Raw genomic sequence first — 17,652 nt, forward strand, 5'->3', positions numbered from 1 at the left:
ACAATTTTGAGAGGAGCTTCTGGTTGGGGGGGAGGTGGGGAAAGCATGGTGTGCCAGGAGACGACTATATGGTGGTGGAACCTGACTTCCGGTCGGCTCCAGAATTGAACGGGGGGAGGGGCTTCTGGTTAGGACATTTGTGGCTCTTTTGAGTGTTTAAGATTGCAGACCCCTGCAGTAGACCAACTGGTCCCTGCATGCTTGAGATTTCCCTGAAGATTTGCATTGATATTCTTATCTGGCGACTGAGAACTTTTATCTTTCTTTACTGTAACTATTTCATGGTTGATCTCAAAGGTATATTTCATTGTCTTGCTAAAACACCCAAATTCTTTTCAGTTTCGGTTGATTCACTGATAGTTAGAACATTAACTTGAATATTTAGGAAAGCATCCACTTCAGCTTCCCAGAAACTAGTTAGCGCTTACAAACAGGACACCCAAATCAATGAAAAGTTTAGCTGATAGTGGAGGTCCGCTTTATACAAGCAGGGCAGAATTGGAGCAAAAGCACATCTTAACTTCATCACAAGGCTCACTTTCTAAAATATCAAAAGAAAATGTTGATAAAACGTGAACCATTTTGCAAGAAGGTACTTTGGACTAGCGAAACAAAAATTAAACAGTTTAGCCCCAATCACATTTGGAGAAAAAAAATAGCTTGCCAATTATTACATGCAAGGGATTGTGTTATGCTTTATAGACGCCAGTCTTACAAGAAGGACTGTGTGGATGGATACCATGTTTCCCCGAAAATACAGCCTGTCCTGAAACTAAGGCCTTGCCACATTTTTCGTGTGGGCAAAAATATAAGCCCCCCCTGAAAATAAGCCCCCTGGAAAACCCCCCTCCCCCAGCCAGGCAGAGCCCCGCTCACAGACCTAGCGGTAACCTGAAGGTGTCAAGCCACAGGAGTCGGGGGGAGGGGGGGGAGAAAGGCGCTCACGTTGCTTGCTGCCTTCGGGATACCAATAGGTTGGGGAGTGGCATTCTGCTTGGCCAGAGGGGGGAGTTGCCAGGTGGCTGCTCCCTTGCGAGCAGGCTCCCTAAAGGCTATTCATGCCTTTTTGGGGGGGAAAAATGGGCCCATTTTTGCTAAAAACGGGCCGTTTTGGGGAGGATTGCAGAGTGCAAAACCTTTTTTTTAAATTTTCCTCTTCAAAACCTTGTTGCGTCTTATACTCCAGTGCGTCTTATACTCCAGTGCGTCTTATACTCTGAAAAATACGGTAATGACCCATAATCAATGAAAAACAGATTTAGTTATTAGTTTCATTATTTTTGCAGCAATTTATCATGCTGAAATATATGTAGTTAGCTCTTGTTCCTATCACGGTTTGCTTTTTTTCACAGTTGAAGAAATCTTTCCAGTATCCACTGAAGACTTAGGTATATGGAACTTATCCATACCTCAACTCAGTCGGGCCATTTCCATGCAAGCATGATAATGCATTTGCCACAATCTTTATTTTACACACAATTCTTAATTTTAAGTAAACTGTTTGAGGTAATAAACTTCACTTCTGGGGACAAACATATCATCATTAAAGTTACACATTAAATATAAATGTGCTGATTCATGAACGGGGCAATCTTTTTACTGGCTTCTATGACCTGGTGGTACAATAATTCGGGAATAAGATAAGGCAGCTGAGATACCATCTAAGCATAAGGCCAGTTTATACCGTACTGCACTTCATTTTGTTTTAATGAAAACATTTATATAGCCACCCATTTTAAGAACAACTGGAGGTGGCTCATATATCGGTCTTCCTGTGGGTAGTTTTCTCTTTGGGCTTTACTATTGTTTCCACTTTTTTTTTGCAGAATTTTTATCTCTCACTGTAAATTCACAATAAACTTGTTAGCCAAAGCAGGAGAGTGGGTCCAACCAAGGCTATCCAGAAGGGCATGCAAAAAATAACACAGAAGTTGAAATACAGGTAGCCCTCAACTGAAAACAGTTCACTTAGTGACCTTTTGAAATAACGACACTGAAAAAGGTGACATACGACCCTTTTTCACACAATCCTTGTAGCATCCCCGTGGTCACATAATCAAAATTCAGATGCTTGGCATCTGAGTTATATTTATGATGGTTGCAGTGTCTCGAGGTCACAACCTTCTGACCAGCAAAATCAATGGGGAAATCACATTCACTTAACAACCATGTTACTAGCTTAACATCTGCAGCGATTCATTTAACAACTGTGGCAAGAAGAATCGTAAAATGGGGCCAAAACTCACTTAACAAATATTTCACTTAGCAACAGAAATTTTGGGCTCAAATTGCGGTGGTTCTTAAACGCAAGGCACAAGTCATCACTCGTTTCAACTTTACTCACAGGATACACCTAATCATAAATTTAACTATGGCTAATACTGTGCATTTTACAAACCCAAGATCCTACAAACACACTTGCGGGGAGGGGAGGTACAAGATATTTGGGTACCAGCAAATCCCATCACTTGACAAACTTGCTCAGCATCCAGAAGCTAATGAAGGTTACGCCTGGTACATATTTAGATACATATTTAGATGTGGTCCTCAACGTACGACCACAACTGAACCCCACATTTATATTGTTAAATGAGACTTTTTCAACCTTTTTTTGCCAATTGTTAAATGAATCACTGCAGTTGTTGGTAACTCGGTTGTTAAGTGAATCTGGAATTCCCATTGATTTTGCTTGTCAAAAGGTGATCACATGACCTTGGGACACAGTTGTAAGCAGAAAACAGTTGCAAAGCATCTGAATTTTGATCACATGATCGTGGAGACGCTGCAAAGGTTGTAAGTGTGAAAAACAGTCACAAGTCACTTTTTTCAAGAGCCGTTATAACCAAATGAACTGATTTTAAGTTGAGGACTACCTGCAGATAGATGGGAAAAGCCAAGGCTTTTGGCCAGAGGGGGGAGTCAAAGCAGGAAGGAATGGCAAATCCCTTGGACTTACTCTACACAACCCAGGAGTGGACCTTGACCCAAGGACCACTTTACCTTCAGGGAGCGATTCATTGCCCTCTTGAGTTGGTGCCAATCCTGAGTAGCCGCACCCCTGAGACGAGGATAGAACAGAATAGCAGAGTTGGAAGGGACCTTGTATCTCATCTAGTCAAACCAATGGTGTAGGTAGGGTCTCCTGCTTGGGCAGAGGGGTTGGACTAGATGACTTACAAGGTTGCTTCCAACTCATCTGTTAATCCAGGAGTTCCCAACCTTTTCTATACTTTGCACTCCTAGAACACTTCTGATATATTCTCACACTCCTTACGAAAGTAAATAATGACATGCATGTAATTATGCATATAGGGACGCGGTGGCTCAGTGGCTAAGACACTGAGCTTGTTGATCAGAAAGGTTGGTAGTTTGCGGTTCGAATCCCTAGCACTGCCTAATGGAGTGAGCTCCTGTTACTTGTCCCAGCTTCCGCCAACCTAGCAGTTGGAAAGCACCTAAAAATGCAAGTAGAAAAATAGGGACCACCTTTGATGGGAAGATAATATTGTTCCATGTGCCTTCATGCCGGCCACACGACCACATCTTCGGACAGCGCTGGCTCTTTGACTTAGAAACGGATATATATGTATGCATGTGTGTGTGTTACAACCCCTGGTATGCCCAAATATTTATTTATTTATCAGCACAAATACAACACACACACACACACACACAAACGAGGGAAACCTTTACCTTTAATTATGCACATGCACTATTATTTTGAAACCCACATTTTTGCACCCCCTGGAATATCTATGCACCGCCCCCCCCCGTTAATCTGTTAACCCCCCCTGCTCAAGCAGGAGACCCTGTACTGATGGTGAACCTTTTCGGCACCGAGTGCCCAAACCTGAACGCATGTGCGCTGGAATTAGAAACCCAAAGACCAGCTGGCCGGGGGGCACATACCTGCTTTTGGGGCACTTTTCGGGCTGTTTTCTGGGCCATTTTCCAGGCCGTTTTTTGGTTCGAAAGCATCCACAAAACGGCCTGGGTTTTTGGCCACTTTCCGGGCCATTTTCCGGGTGTTTTCCGGTGCTCCCGCCGACGCGCATGTGATCACCAGAGACCAGAAGAGCATCTGGCGATGGAGCACATGCCCACAGAGCAGGCTCTGTGTGCCACATCTGTGTGCCATAGGTTCGCCATCCTGGACCAATACTACCATTTCTGACAGATGGCTTATCCAATCTCTTCTTGAAAGCTCCCGGTCATGACTTCTGAAAGGCAAAGCCCTTCCAATGGTGGCTTGTTCTCACTGTCGGGGTGAGTCTGCGTGCGCGACTGTCGGTCCGTCCTTCAGCGGAGTTCAATTCAATCCGCGAAACGCCGGGGCTCCCTTTGCAACTCTTTTCCCTCCCTCCCTCCCTCCGCCGTCTCCCTCCCGAAGAGGCTCGGCGGCCCCCGCGCTTTTTGCGCCGCCGCCGCCGCCGCCTCCCTCCTTCCCTCGCCAGGCGGAGCCACCGAGACGTAAGACGGCTGCGCAAGCCGACAGGGCCATCACGTGGCGGAGTCGTCGTTCTCCGTCTGCTTGCTCAACAGACCCTCCCTGCTACGTCCGGGAGTCCGCGGCGTTGCTGCTGCTGCTGCTGCTGCGCTCTCGGCGCGCGCTTCTCCCGGTGCAGGTAAATATAATTAAAAAAAGCAGCCGCTCCTGCGCGGCCGGTCGGAAGAGCCTGACGTGGGTGCCCGTCTTGCCCGTCCTTTTTTTTTTGCAGACCCCGAGCGAGTCAAGCGGCCCCTTTTCGCTCCTCGCCTTCGCCTTCCCGGGGGTGGCTGGGTTGGGAGAAGCAGCGCGCGGACGAAGGGCCAGCTTGGAGAGGGTGGAGGGGAGCCAGAAAAAAAAAAAGAAAAGCAAGTGGCGGGGATTGGGGCGAGCTCGCCGGGAGTTGCTCGGGAAAGAAGCAGCCCGAAGGCCTCTTTCTGTTCCTGGCAGCGCGGCGGGGGGATAAAATTGGCCGGACGCGGGAAGAACAGTGCTGGGAAGAAACTTACAGCCAGCCGCCGCCGCGATCCTCGGTCATAATGTTGGGAAGCAGGTGATCCTGGTCAAGTGTCGGAGGAAGGGAGCGGAATGGCTGGAGAGAGCTGGCGAGAACTGCTCGTCTGGAGCAGGGGAAGATCAGGGCGGGGAAGACGGGAGAAGCAGAACAAGTCGCGGGGACAAAGCTTGGCTGAGGGTCGCCTGCCCGCGAATTGGAGACCTTTGAAAGAGGTTTTTTTTGGGGGGGGGAGGCTTTGGCTGGCTGGTCTTTTGCAAGATGCCCGACGCTGAGGGTTAAGGGAGCCGCGGGTAGGATGATGGCAAAGGAAGGGCGGCTTTCCATTTGGCCAGGATTGCGCTTGGTCGTCCCACGACTTGCTGCTGATAGTGTGTGTGTGTGTGTGTGTGTAGGGGTGGGATGCTGAGGCCAGGTGGAGGAGATCGTGTGTGTGCAATTGCGACGTGTGGACGCAATCTGTGTAGGTACGACCGAGAAGGAGGCAGGTTAAAAATGGTAGGATGCCAGGGATGGGAGTCCTGCCAGAGGGCTGTTCGGTTTTGCACGGAGGGAAGTCCCCTTGATTTGAAAGAGTGTTGATGTCACGTGTGAGATTTCCAACCTAAGAAAAGCTACAGAAGTGTGATGGAAGGATAATGTCCTGTCATTGTACATTCCAGCGGTGGAAGGTGTTTCAGCCAGCGGTGTAACTGTTTGCCTGCAGTTATATGTACGCTGCATAATATATGCATGGAGAGCTTATTAATAGCCAAACTTCATATGCAACAACGTTGCTCAGTCATGGGGCTTCTGATGCAACGTGACACTAATTCAGCCATCTGCCCTGTCCTGGAGGAGATTAGGTTAGGCCGAATTGTAGGTAAGCAGCTTTTGCCTGAGACACAGCAATTGTCTTATGGCTCTTTTGCATCATCAGTGGAGCCGGATGTGAACTATGGTAATTGAAATACCAAGAAAATGACAAAGAATTTTGTCCTGTTGGCAAAAAGATTAGGAGAATATCTAGGGCCCTGGTTCATATTCCGCCTTGTTTGAGGATTGCCAAGTATTTTTTTTCTCTGCCCAATATTAACAGATGTTCTGCTTTGATCACCAGTTTTCCACCAAGTGAAATCCTTCCAGTTTGTTTGAAGATGCATTTCAAATAAATTTACAAACTTCGATATTTTTTTCCTTATTCCTTGCTGGTCCACCATGTAAACCAATTGCTTGTGCAGTGAAAGAAACTACCTGTAGCTTTGTTGCGGGTGAGATACAACCAGTTTGAAGGAGCAAAAAGTTCTAAACCAAGTAATAATAAAGAAATGTTTATTGCAGGGCAGAACAGGAACTCTTTGCTGTTATTTCTGATGTAACATTTCCACTGTCAGCTTTCCTGTTTGGCTGAGACTTATGCAATTAGAAATATAGCTTGTGATAATATTAGTGGCATTATGTTGTGCATAAATTGGAATTTGGACCTAGTATTAAGGTATATCTCTACGTGATACAAACCTAGGTAGAAGCTGAATAACTTCCTTTTAGAAAAGTCCGGCCTTTAACATTTATTGGCATCTCTTCCTATTGCCAACAAATGTTAAATATTATATACTTATAAAGTATATATCTGAAGGACAAGTTCTTTATTCTGACACTAGTAAATAACTGTTGATATTAAAAGTAGATAATAAAGATAAGTGTTGCTTTTAAAGATAGGGTTGGGATTAATGTCGACCAGCTCTAGAGAGCTGCTAATAGTCACTGGTGCTGAAATAGATGGATTACTAATCTGATTTGGTGGCTGAATTGTGTGCTGTGATGTAGCCATTAGGTGATAAATTAGGAACAGTGGCTAGGTTTAGGCATCATGCTAAGCCAAATCGAGTATGCCAAATTGTGATGTTTGAATCTAGGCAGAGTAAGATAGATTCGTTTCTAAGCATCACAGACTGGTTTACGGCTTTCTCTGATCAGGAGAACAGAGTTGGCACCTTATCTGGTAGCACCTGTTGAGCTGGCAGCTAGTTGAACAAAGGCTCAGTTCAAAGACTGGTTTAGCTGACTATTACATAATAATAGGCAATAAGGACAAGCAAGGATTTGGGCCAATTTGGCTGCTCAAATTACATGCCTATATTTAATATAAGATATTCTCATATGGTCGTAAATTTGTATCCTGTTCACGGTTGTCATTTGAATTGCTCTCATAGTCATTTAAGACTGCCTTAATCATTGTATTTTAGGTACATCCATATAATGAAAAAGAAAGATGTATTTGTGACAAACAGATATTTAAAAATGGATATACCCACCAAAATTGAAGTTGACTTATGGCCAACTTAGGCCTAAAGCATAGACATCTAAAATTTTGTTTTATATCAAATGACCTTGTAGCATATGGAAAAATGCTGATGGAATCATGCAAAAATATAAGCAGTATAAATTAGCTTTCTTAGCTAAACTATGAAGATGTGTACAATTTTCTCTTTGCCAATTATGTTGAAAATTAAATCTCTTTGGTAACAACTAGAACGATTGGGGTATGTTGAGAATTTGACATATGTTTCTAAATCTTGAACCTTATGCAAATATTATCTATTTTTTCTGCTGTACCTGGCCTTATATTCAGGTTCAGATTGAAATGGGCGTTCCTTTTCTTATTTATAAAAGCAGCCAAAAATATCTTTATTAGGATTTATGAACAAATATGAGTGTGCTTGCAGAATAAATTAGTGAGTGAATTTAATAAATTAGAGTTAGTTTGATGTAGTGGTTAAGGCAGGGGTGTCCAAACTTGGGAACTTTAAGACTTGTGGACTTCAACTCCCAGAATTCCCCAGCCAGCCATTTCTGGGAGTTGAAGTCCACAAGTCTTAAAGTTCCCAAGTTTGGACACCCCTGGATTAAGGCATCAGGCTAGAAACTAGGAGACTGAGTTTTAGGGGTGAATGAAAGTTGGCTTGGTGACTTTGGGTAGTTACTCTCTCTCTCACCTAACAGGTTTGTTGTGGTGGGGAAAATAGAAGGAGGGAGGAATATTAGGAATGTTCACTGCCTTAAGTTATTTATGCAGAATAATAAAGGTGGGAAATAAATTACTATATAACTGAAGAAGATTTCTTGGTAATCTTGGTATAGTGCATGGACAATTTGCAAATGAGATGTATGAATCACTTAAAAGTCTTCTGTTGTTTCTGCAAGTTGACCAAAGTTTTGCTCCAAAAGTTGTTGCCATTTACTTGAAAGCCACAATAAATACTGTCTTGAAACAATATTTGGAAGGAGCATAATATTTATTTCGACAAGTTCTTAAACACTCAAAGAACGCTAGGCTTTACTCTTGTGTGCTCAAAATGTCTTCTTGTGCTCTTTCTCTTGTCCAGCTGTGGCTTTATAAAAGCAAATCAGTTAAAGATTATGATCTTCAGTTGCAGATTGTGATTGGAAGTAGTGATCAAAATACACAATAAATTTGTCCAAGCAGAGAATTTCATCAGAATACTTTATATTTCTTAAAAGATAACGCCTGGTAATTTCCAGGTATGTAAAGGATTGTAGCCTGTTCTCAAATATCATCTACATTACCCCCCAAACAATCAGTAGTTATTAGTATATTACCTTTGGGGTTGATGATTCAGAGGTCATGGTGAACTGAGCCAAAACTTCTGCATAAGAATCTTGGAAAAACAAAGAAAGGGCTAGCATAACAGGAAATGTTATTAAAGGTCAACACTATCCATGGATGATCTGGGATTTGGAATGGAAATAAAGTACAGGGGATAACAGGGTACAGGATTCCTCAAAATGGCATGCTCTCCCTGGCCTGTCTCCATTCTAGACAGGATTGCCAAACCAACTGATGTCATCAGACTCTTCTGAACGCCAGTTTTGCAAAGCACATTCCATATGGTTGAAGCATCCTCAGTTTCATTCAAATACTATGTCTTCAACATTCCATGTAGCATTAAGAAATGTCTGAAATCCTATTTCTCTTATTTTGTATATTATCTGTTATATGAGGTGGGTTTTTGGTCACCTGCTGTTTCACTGCAGCGGGCCTTCCTCCAGGAAATTGACATTTACGTCCATGAAATTTTCAATGGGAGTATATTCCTTTTTTGATCCTGCTTTTAGCACTTAAATAAAATGGACACTCTCTTGATTTCATATTGTTGGATTGCAGTATGGCTTAGATATAAGATTGGTCAAATTTAAGCATGACGGAGGATCCTGTTATAGTACTGAATTATTTATATATGGGATTAATCTAGAAATTGCTAGTTAATATATGACAAAATCAAATGTTAAATTGTTCAGGCTTCCAGTCATTTCCTGTTAGGCTCTGCATTTTTAAATATTTCTTTCAAGATTAGCATTGGTCTCTTGAGCTTTATTAATTCTTCTCTTTTTCCCTGTAACTCTATTGCTTCTTCTTTTCCAATTGACTCAAGCTCCATCTAACTAAATTAATTGACATATGTTTTGTTTACTGAGTAAATCACAACAGCTGGATTTACACAATACAGTAAACCCTATGTTGAAAAAAAATTAGGTCTATTGCATCTGACTTATTAGGTCCATTGCATCCTTCACAAAAGTTTAAATAATAAAGTTATAATTTGATCACAGATGTAATTTCTGGCTGAGCAGTAGGTCTCTATTTCTTACCGTACACTCCCACAGAGTTTCTCATGTTGTATCCCCATTTGTGAATATTTATCCATATGGTTTCCCATTAGTGCTCACATTAAGTCTTTTTTGAAGGAAAAGATACAATTTCTGAACAAAAAGAAAGTGATAGTGGAAATTCTAAATCAGCAATATAGGACAATTAACAGTTGATGTAGGACAGCCTTAGTGGAAAAAACGTTTTGTAAATACATTGATTTTTGGTTCTACATGAAATAGCTTTGCACTAAATTGTTCAAGCTATGGCTTATTGTGTGTATGGTCACTCATTTCTATCTTAATTTTCAGTAGATAGCATGGAAGTAATGGTCTATTCATACTGTGACATTACTGCCAGTATTAGCAAATCTACCTATAAAGTATAATTTAGTTTTAAATTATTGTATGAACAGGCCCATTAGAGAGACTATTTACTGATGTTGGGTATAAGCATTGTCCTGAATTTTATTCAAAGTTCTCAGATTTCATTTAGAGTTTATAACATGAGCTATCTGTAAAACGCTTCCGTGTTTACACTCCTGGCCTCTGGAAGACAGCATCTATCACGTATCATTCCAGATTGAAAATTGTGTATTAAGATATCCACAAAATGCCACAAAATGCTTCTGTAATTCATGTTGACCTTCTACTATTGACTTGGCACACTCAACAGACTCCTGGCACTGTCTTTCCTTTGCTTAGAAGTTTCTTTCGTTCTGCCAAATTGGAGGGAAAGACCTACTCGTATAAGAGAACATATAAAAATATATACTACAAATCTCAAGCATTGAAATTGGGGATTCTTCTTTGCATCAAGTGTTACTTTGCATATGTTTTATGATATTTTTTATAATATTGTGTAAAACAGAAATGTGGGCCAAGAGTTAAACCTAGCCAGCAGGTTCTACAGTTAGACAATAACCTTTTTCTAACGGACACCTCTCTTTCTACCACTGGTAGAAAAATAGAATGAATAGAACTACCAGTTATGTTGATGTGGCTTGGTGGGTGTGGTGTGGTGGATGTGGCATGGCGTGCGTAGCGTGGGTGTGGTGTGATGGGCGTGGCAAGGGAAGGATACTGCAAAATCTCCATTCCCTCCCCACTCCTGGGGGAAGGATATTGCAAAATCTCCATTCTACCCCATTCCAGGATACTTTAAAACTCAACAGCACTTTTTCGTGCGGCTGTTGATAAAAAGAGGATTGCCAACATCATCACCAACGTCCGATGACAGATATGGCACAAGAAGAAGAAAAAGAAGGCAACTGATATTTTCCTCCTTAACTCACATCACTTCAACCTGCTGAACAACAGATTAAAAGATTTAATACTAAAATAGCTTTGGGGAACAGAGCTCTCATTCCACATACTAATTTTTCTATTAACGTTGCCAGGATTTCTTCAATGAGCTCAAACTGAAGGCATATATTATAAGTGTAATTATTCCACTTTGCTTTTAATATCTTGGAGGTAGCAGAGAAATAGTAAGCTATTAACAACTTGCAGAACAAGTTCTCCATGCCAACCAATCATGCAGAACCCGCTTGTGACAACATTTATGCAAAAATGTTGAGCAGAGAACAGGAGATACTTTGTGACCCCCTCTTAGGGCGGATAACGTAAGTGGATGGGAATCACAATGTCCCTCATGCCAGTGGTAAATCATATATTTTCCAGGGCGCTGCTCTGGAGAGTCCAAAGAAGGGTTAAACACAGCCAATCTGCCCAGAACTGAATTGAAAACTTTAAGCCACGCCTCTGGTGCTGACTATCCTCAGATTTTTTCAATTCAGCTAGCCCAGTGGACGCGCTAAAAATTTTCTCCAGTTCTAAGATTGATTCCTTGGACTCTCCAGAGGAAGAATACCTTTTAAAACGGTGTAATTAAGGATTTTTTAGAGCAGGCTGGTGAGTTTTAAAACTAAGTTTGTTTTTTTTCCCTTTTTAATTGGTTTTTTTCTCACCCTTTCGGCTCTCCTGGAGTCCGGGGCTTTGCTCTGGCTCCTGGAAGCCACAGGCAGCTGTTGGGGGAAGCGCGTGGGTCGGAGTGCCGACGCCAGCGCTGTTGGGGCACCCCTACTGGGGGCCGATTCCCGCTGGAAGCCCTCCGTTGCAATTTGTGCTTCTAGCAAGTCAAATTGCAGCGTGGGCTTCCAGGGCAGCCATTTTGGCTTCTTCCCTCTTCAAATTTGGCGCGCAAAGCAGCAGTGAGTTCTGGCCGCCATTTTGGATTGCGCAACCTTCCGTTTCTACTTTTAAAAGTTTTTTGCCACAGCTGCCTGGTGCCTGGCTCTTTGCAGGAGCCGTGTGGAGTCAGACTTGGCCGGTGTGACCAGCGACCTGGGCCCCAATCCAAGCAAGGGATAGCGGCGTGGGATCGTGGCCTGCTGGGTCGCTTCCCTTACTCTCCTGCAGGCGCTGGGAGCGAATTCTGCTCGCGCCTAAAGATTCCAAGCTACTTCAGGCCTTGCAGTTTCTCTGTCTCCTCAGGAGCATCGTGCTGCGGTGGGCTTTCTGGAGGTGGTGAGTGGTGGTTTTTTCCCATCCCCCTACTGTCCCAACCAGTGATTGTTACCATGGCAGATCAGGCCCCTGAGAGTTCTGAGGGTGTCTCTTCCAGAGCCCCTGTAAGACAGGCCGGGAAAGCTGCCAGGGAGGCCATTAGAGGGAGTAAGCCTTACTCCAGGCATGGCCCCAAGCAGGGCTCAGGCCTAGACAAAGATGCATTAAGGCGACAGAAGGCCTTAGAAAAACAGTTTTCCAAAGACCAACAGCAGGCCCAATCTTCCCTTTCGGTGTCTCCTGGGGAGCCCTCCAGGGAAATTCCTCCAGCCCAGGGAGGCCCCATTTCTGATAGTGAAGAGGAAGGGGATTCCCTGGCCATGGCAACTTCTCCAGGCCATTCCATGGCTGATCAGGCTGATCTCTTTGCCTGTCCCTCTGATATGGAGGAGGGACCAGCTCCAATGGGGCCCTTAGCCCCTCAACAGCCGATCCCCGGGCCCACTCAAGGGGTTCGCCCCATTGAGGACCAAGGGCCTAATTTATCCACTGAAATACAGGAAATAATTAACAGGGCCATTTCCCAGGGCATTGAGGCAGGCATGCGAAAAGGTGGCAAGCGCACTCGCAAGACCCACCATTTGCAACCCCAGGAGGATCGCAGAGAGATGGCTCCTAGCCTTCCACCCCCGTCCCTGCATTCTTCAGTGGCCTCCGATGAGTCAGACTGGGAGGAGGAAGAGGATTTTCTTCCTAGGCAGGAAGCTGAATTCTCTGGGGATGAGGCAAGCCCCGCCAAAAAGCCGGCCTTTTCAGGCTTATTTAATTTGGATAATTTCAAAACCATTTTAGCTAAGGCTAAGATCTCAACTCGCATGGGGTCCACCCCCCCAGCTCAAGAGGTTGTAGACCCTGATGATCTATCTGGGGATCTCTTTGAGGAACCCATTTCGGTCCAGGAAATAGTTCCTGTGCCCAAGATGTTCCTCAATTTAGTTCAAAGACAGTGGGCGCAGCCAGCTACCATGGCTACCCCCAGCAGCCATGACAAGAAGCTATACACGGTGGATGCCTGCCTGGAGGAGCTGCTCAAGCTCCCTCCTATCGATCCCCCTGTAGCGGCTCTTACCTCCTCTTCTGTGCTCCCTCCTGACCTGTTGGAGGGGCTCAAGGCTGAGGACAAGAGAACCGAAACTGCTTGTCACAAGACCCATCAGGCAGCTGCATGGGCTATTAAGTCCTCCGCTTCGGCCTCCTTTTTCTCCAGGGCTGCTCTCCTGTGGCTGAGGCAGTTGTTGAGGAAGATAGCTGCCAAGGACGTTAAAGTCAGGCAGGATATCAATAAAATCATGGCAGCCACAGAGTACACTGCTGATGCCACTCTGAATGCTGCTAAGTTTGCCTCGCGTGCCCTAGTGTCTAATGTTACTTCCAGACGCCTCCTGTGGCTTAGGCACTGGAATGTGGATATGCGCTCCAAATGGAAGCTTGTTACTGCCCCCTTTAAAGGGGACAAGCTGTTTGGTGAGGTCCTTGATCCAGTCCTTGTGGAAAACAAGGACAAAAAGAAAGTGATGCCATCAGTCACCAAGAGGCCTGATCGTAAAGGTCCTGGCTCTTAATAGGAGGCAGGCCTTTCGGAACAATGAGCCCTCCACCAGCTCCGCCCCCTATCATCGGGCGTATCCCCAGCAGGGTGAGCGGTCTCAGGACCGTCAGTCCTTTCGAGACAGAGGTCGCCAGCAGCCCTTCTCCAAGCGGCCATTTCGGGGGGGCTCCGGCTCCCGACCCTTTAGGAGGTATAAATGACCATCACAGGTCAGCTCCCATAGGAGGGCGGCTGCAGTTGTTTCACGCCAAATGGGAGCAGACCACGTCGGACCAGTGGGTTCTTCAAACGGTCCGCATGGGTCTCACTCTAGAATTCTGGTTCCCCCCTCCCCGCCACTTCATCCGGTGTCCAGTTCCCTCAGGGTTAGTCAAAAGATCCCTCATGGAACAGGAGATAAGGCACCTCAAGGAGATCAGGGCCATAGAGCCTGTCCCAGCAGGCCAGGAAGGAAGAGGGTTTTACTCCATCCTGTTTCTGGTCCCCAAAAACTCAGGAGGGTGGAGGGGGATATTAGATCTAAAGAGGTTCAATTACCACGTGACATATCGCAGGTTCAAGATGCAATCCCTCCAGTCCATCTTGGGGTGCATCAGACCAGGCGATATACTAACGTCCATAGACCTCAAAGAGGCCTACCTCCACGTCCCTATCCGCAAAGCCCACCGCAAGTTCCTGAGGTTCTCTTACGCGGGCCTCCATTACCAGTACCGGGCCTTGCCATTCGGCCTGTCATCGGCGCCCAGGACATTCACAAAGGTTCTCGCAGCCGTGGCGGCTTTTCTACGGTCACGTCCGGTCAGACTCCACTGTTACCTGGACGATGTTCTCATTCTGTCATCATCGCATCAACAAGCTGTCAGCGACCTAGAACACACCATGCAGGCGCTCCGGGACCACGGGTTCACCATCAACCTGGAAAAAAGTCATCTCGTTCCCACGACCAGACTGAAGCATCTAGGGGCTGTCATCGACACCACTTCGTGCACGGTATCCCTGTCCCCGGAAAGGGTGTCCAGTCTTCGGGAGATGGTCGTTCAGGTGCAGCGGTCACGACTAGTCAAGGTGGTTCAGCTCTCACAGCTCCTCGGCAAGATGATCTCGTGCCTGTCAATCGTGCCTTGGGTGAGACTTCACTCCCGTCCCCTTCAGTGGCTCCTGCTTCCATATCAAAGAACAAACGAAAGCAGCTCAACAAGACTGATTCCAGTTCCAGCAGAGGTACGTCAGTCTCTAAAGTGGTGGTTGTCTCCGGCCCTGTTAAAGGGGTCGCCATTCAAGGAGCCAGTCAGGCTCACCATCACAACGGATGCCAGCCTGTTCGGTTGGGGGGCCCACTGCCACAACCAGCTCGCACAGGGCAGGTGGTCCCCTTCCGAAGCCGCTCACAGCATCAACTGGCTGGAGCTGAGGGCAGTCAGGCTTGCGCTCAAGCGCTTCCAGAGCACCGTTCAGGGCCACCACGTGCGCATCATGACAGACAATGTCGCCACCAAGGCGCACATCAATCGACGGGGGAACGCGCTCCAGATCCCTGATGAAGGAGGCGGAGCTCTTGGGTCGATGGGCGGAGAGGTATCTTCTTTCTCTTCAGGCGGAGCACATCTCGGGCACGAGCAACACCCAGGCGGACTGGCTGAGCAGTTCCACAGTCGACCACTCGGAGTGGCGTCTACATCCGCTGCTGTTCCAGCAACTGTCCCAGAGGTTCGGCCTCCCGCTGGTGGACCTGTTCGCCACCGCGGCCAACGCGCATCTTCCGCGGTTCTTCACAAGGTTCCACGACCCAAGGGCGGAAGGAGTCAACGCGCTGCACGGCCTGTGGCCGAAAGGTCTGCTTTACGCTTTTCCCCCGCTACCTCTTCTTCCCAGAGTCATCAGGAAGATCCTAGCAGAGGAGGCGGAGGTGCTGCTGGTAGCACTGTACTGGCCCTGGAGAACCTGGTTTGCAGACTTGGTGAGTCTTTCGATCACACCACCATGGCGGATTCCTCCACAGGACATCTCTCTCAGCCAGGGGGCCCTTCAACATCCAGAGCCCCAGTGGCTGCAGCTGGCCATCTGGCACTTGAGAGGGATCTCCTAAGCAGAGGCAAGTTGTCAGACAAAGTGATTGGCACCATCCAAGCGTCACGACGGCAGTCCACAACGCGCATCTACGACGCCACTTGGAAATCCTTCGCCAGTTGGTGCACTGCTCATGGTGCGTCTGCGCCCCTTGCTTCGGTTCCTGTCATCCTGGACTTCCTGCAGGAAGGTTTGGACAAGGGCCTGGCACCTAACACCCTGAGGCGCCAGGCGGCAGCCCTGTCAACCATCCTCTCAGTTGAGGGCTACGCATCTCTTGGCTGGAATCCGACCATCCGCAGTTTTCTCAGGGGAGCGACCAACCTGAGACCCCCAGTGGTCCACAGATACCCATCTTGGGATCTCAATGTAGTGTTGCGGTCCCTCATCGGGCCCCCGTTTGAGCCACTTAAGACGGCCAGTCTCAGACACCTCACATTCAAGACGGTTTTTCTGGTCGCTATCACGTCTGCTCGTCGCATATCGGAACTGGCTGCCTTGTCAGTCAGAGAGGACTTGTGTCTCATTCGTAACGACAGAGTAATCCTGAGGCTGGATCCTTCCTTCATTCCGAAGGTCAATTCCTGGTTTCATCGGGCGCAGGAGGTGGTCCTTCCGGATTTTTGTCCGCATCCTCGGCACCCGAGGGAAAAACGCTGGCACATGCTGGATGTGCGCAGGACTATTCGCAGATACATCAAGCGCACGGCCAGTTTTCGGAAATCCGAATCTCTATTAGTCTCCTTTCAACCAGCTTCTCAAGGCAAGAAGGTCTCTTCATCTACCATCGCGCTTGCCCATGTTTTACAGTCCGTTCCTGTGCCTCGCAATATCACAGCACATTCGACTAGAAGCGCCGCCACCACAGCTGCCTGGTCTACTCAGGCACCGGTTGAAGAGATCTGCAAGGCGGCCACCTGGACTTCTCTGTCTCCATTTGTCCGAAATTACAAACTGGACAGTTTTGCATCGGCGGAGGGGGCCTTTGGGAGACGTGTTCTTCAGGGCATCCATACCAGCGGAGCGACCCTGATGGCTGAGCCTTCCCGCCCTAGTGACAGTTAGCTTGGGCATGTCCCTTCTTTGGACTCTCCAGAGCAGCGCCCTGGAAAATGACCATTGTCTTACCTGAAGGGTCCTTTTCAGGGCGCTGCAAGGGAGAGTCCACCCCGCCCTGGGGTCTATTCTCCGCTGGTGTTTGTAAGTCACAGTGTTGTTTTGTTGTTTCTGTTATTGTTGTTTGGACTATTTTTTGACTTGTTCCATATTAGACTTCCAGTTGAAGTTTCAGCGTGCAACTGTTCCACGTCTTCATTGAATAAATCTGAGGATAGTCAGCACCAGAGGCGTGGCTTAAAGTTTTCAATTCAGTTCTGGGCAGATTGGCTGTGTTTAACCCTTCTTTGGACTCTCCCTTGCAGCGCCCTGAAAAGGACCCTTCAGGTAAGACAATGGTCATTTGCTTCAGATTCATTGTTTCAAATACACCTGGAAGATATAATTACTGGATATTCAGCATTGTCTTTAGGTAAAGACAAGAGAAGCCAACATTACTTCAAATCCTCCAAGTGCTTTAAAGTACAGCACCTCAGAAGTCTGACTATTTCTGCTTTTTTTTGCCCCTTTCTGGAAATTCAGCTTCCAAAAAAAGATGAACAGAACTAGAGGTGGTATTCAGCAGGTTCTGACCAGTTCTGGAGAACCGGTAGCGGAAATTTTGAGTACTTCCGAGAACTGGTAAATACCACCTCTAACTGGCCCTGCCCCCATCTATTCTCTGCCTCCCGAGTCCCAGCTGATTGGGAGGGATTGGGGATTTTG

General features: G+C 46.4%; 1 protein-coding gene across 4 annotated transcripts in view; it reads left to right on the forward strand.

The window, feature by feature from the left end:
* The first annotated feature begins 4,440 nt into the window (after positions 1-4,440).
* Positions 4,441-17,652, forward strand: part of SGMS1 (sphingomyelin synthase 1) — a 101,792-nt gene continuing 88,580 nt past the window's right edge. For 3 of the 4 annotated variants that reach the window (XM_081955701.1, XM_081955697.1, XM_081955702.1), the window contains exon 1: positions 4,441-4,625. The gene's annotated coding sequence lies outside the window, so the exon portion shown is untranslated. The remainder of the gene's footprint in view (positions 4,626-17,652) is intronic. The other variant, XM_081955698.1, reaches the window with a different exon arrangement.

The sequence above is a fragment of the Natrix helvetica genome (assembly GCF_964273705.1).
Source record: "Natrix helvetica genome assembly, chromosome: 5".
Lineage (NCBI taxonomy): Eukaryota > Metazoa > Chordata > Lepidosauria > Squamata > Natricidae > Natrix > Natrix helvetica.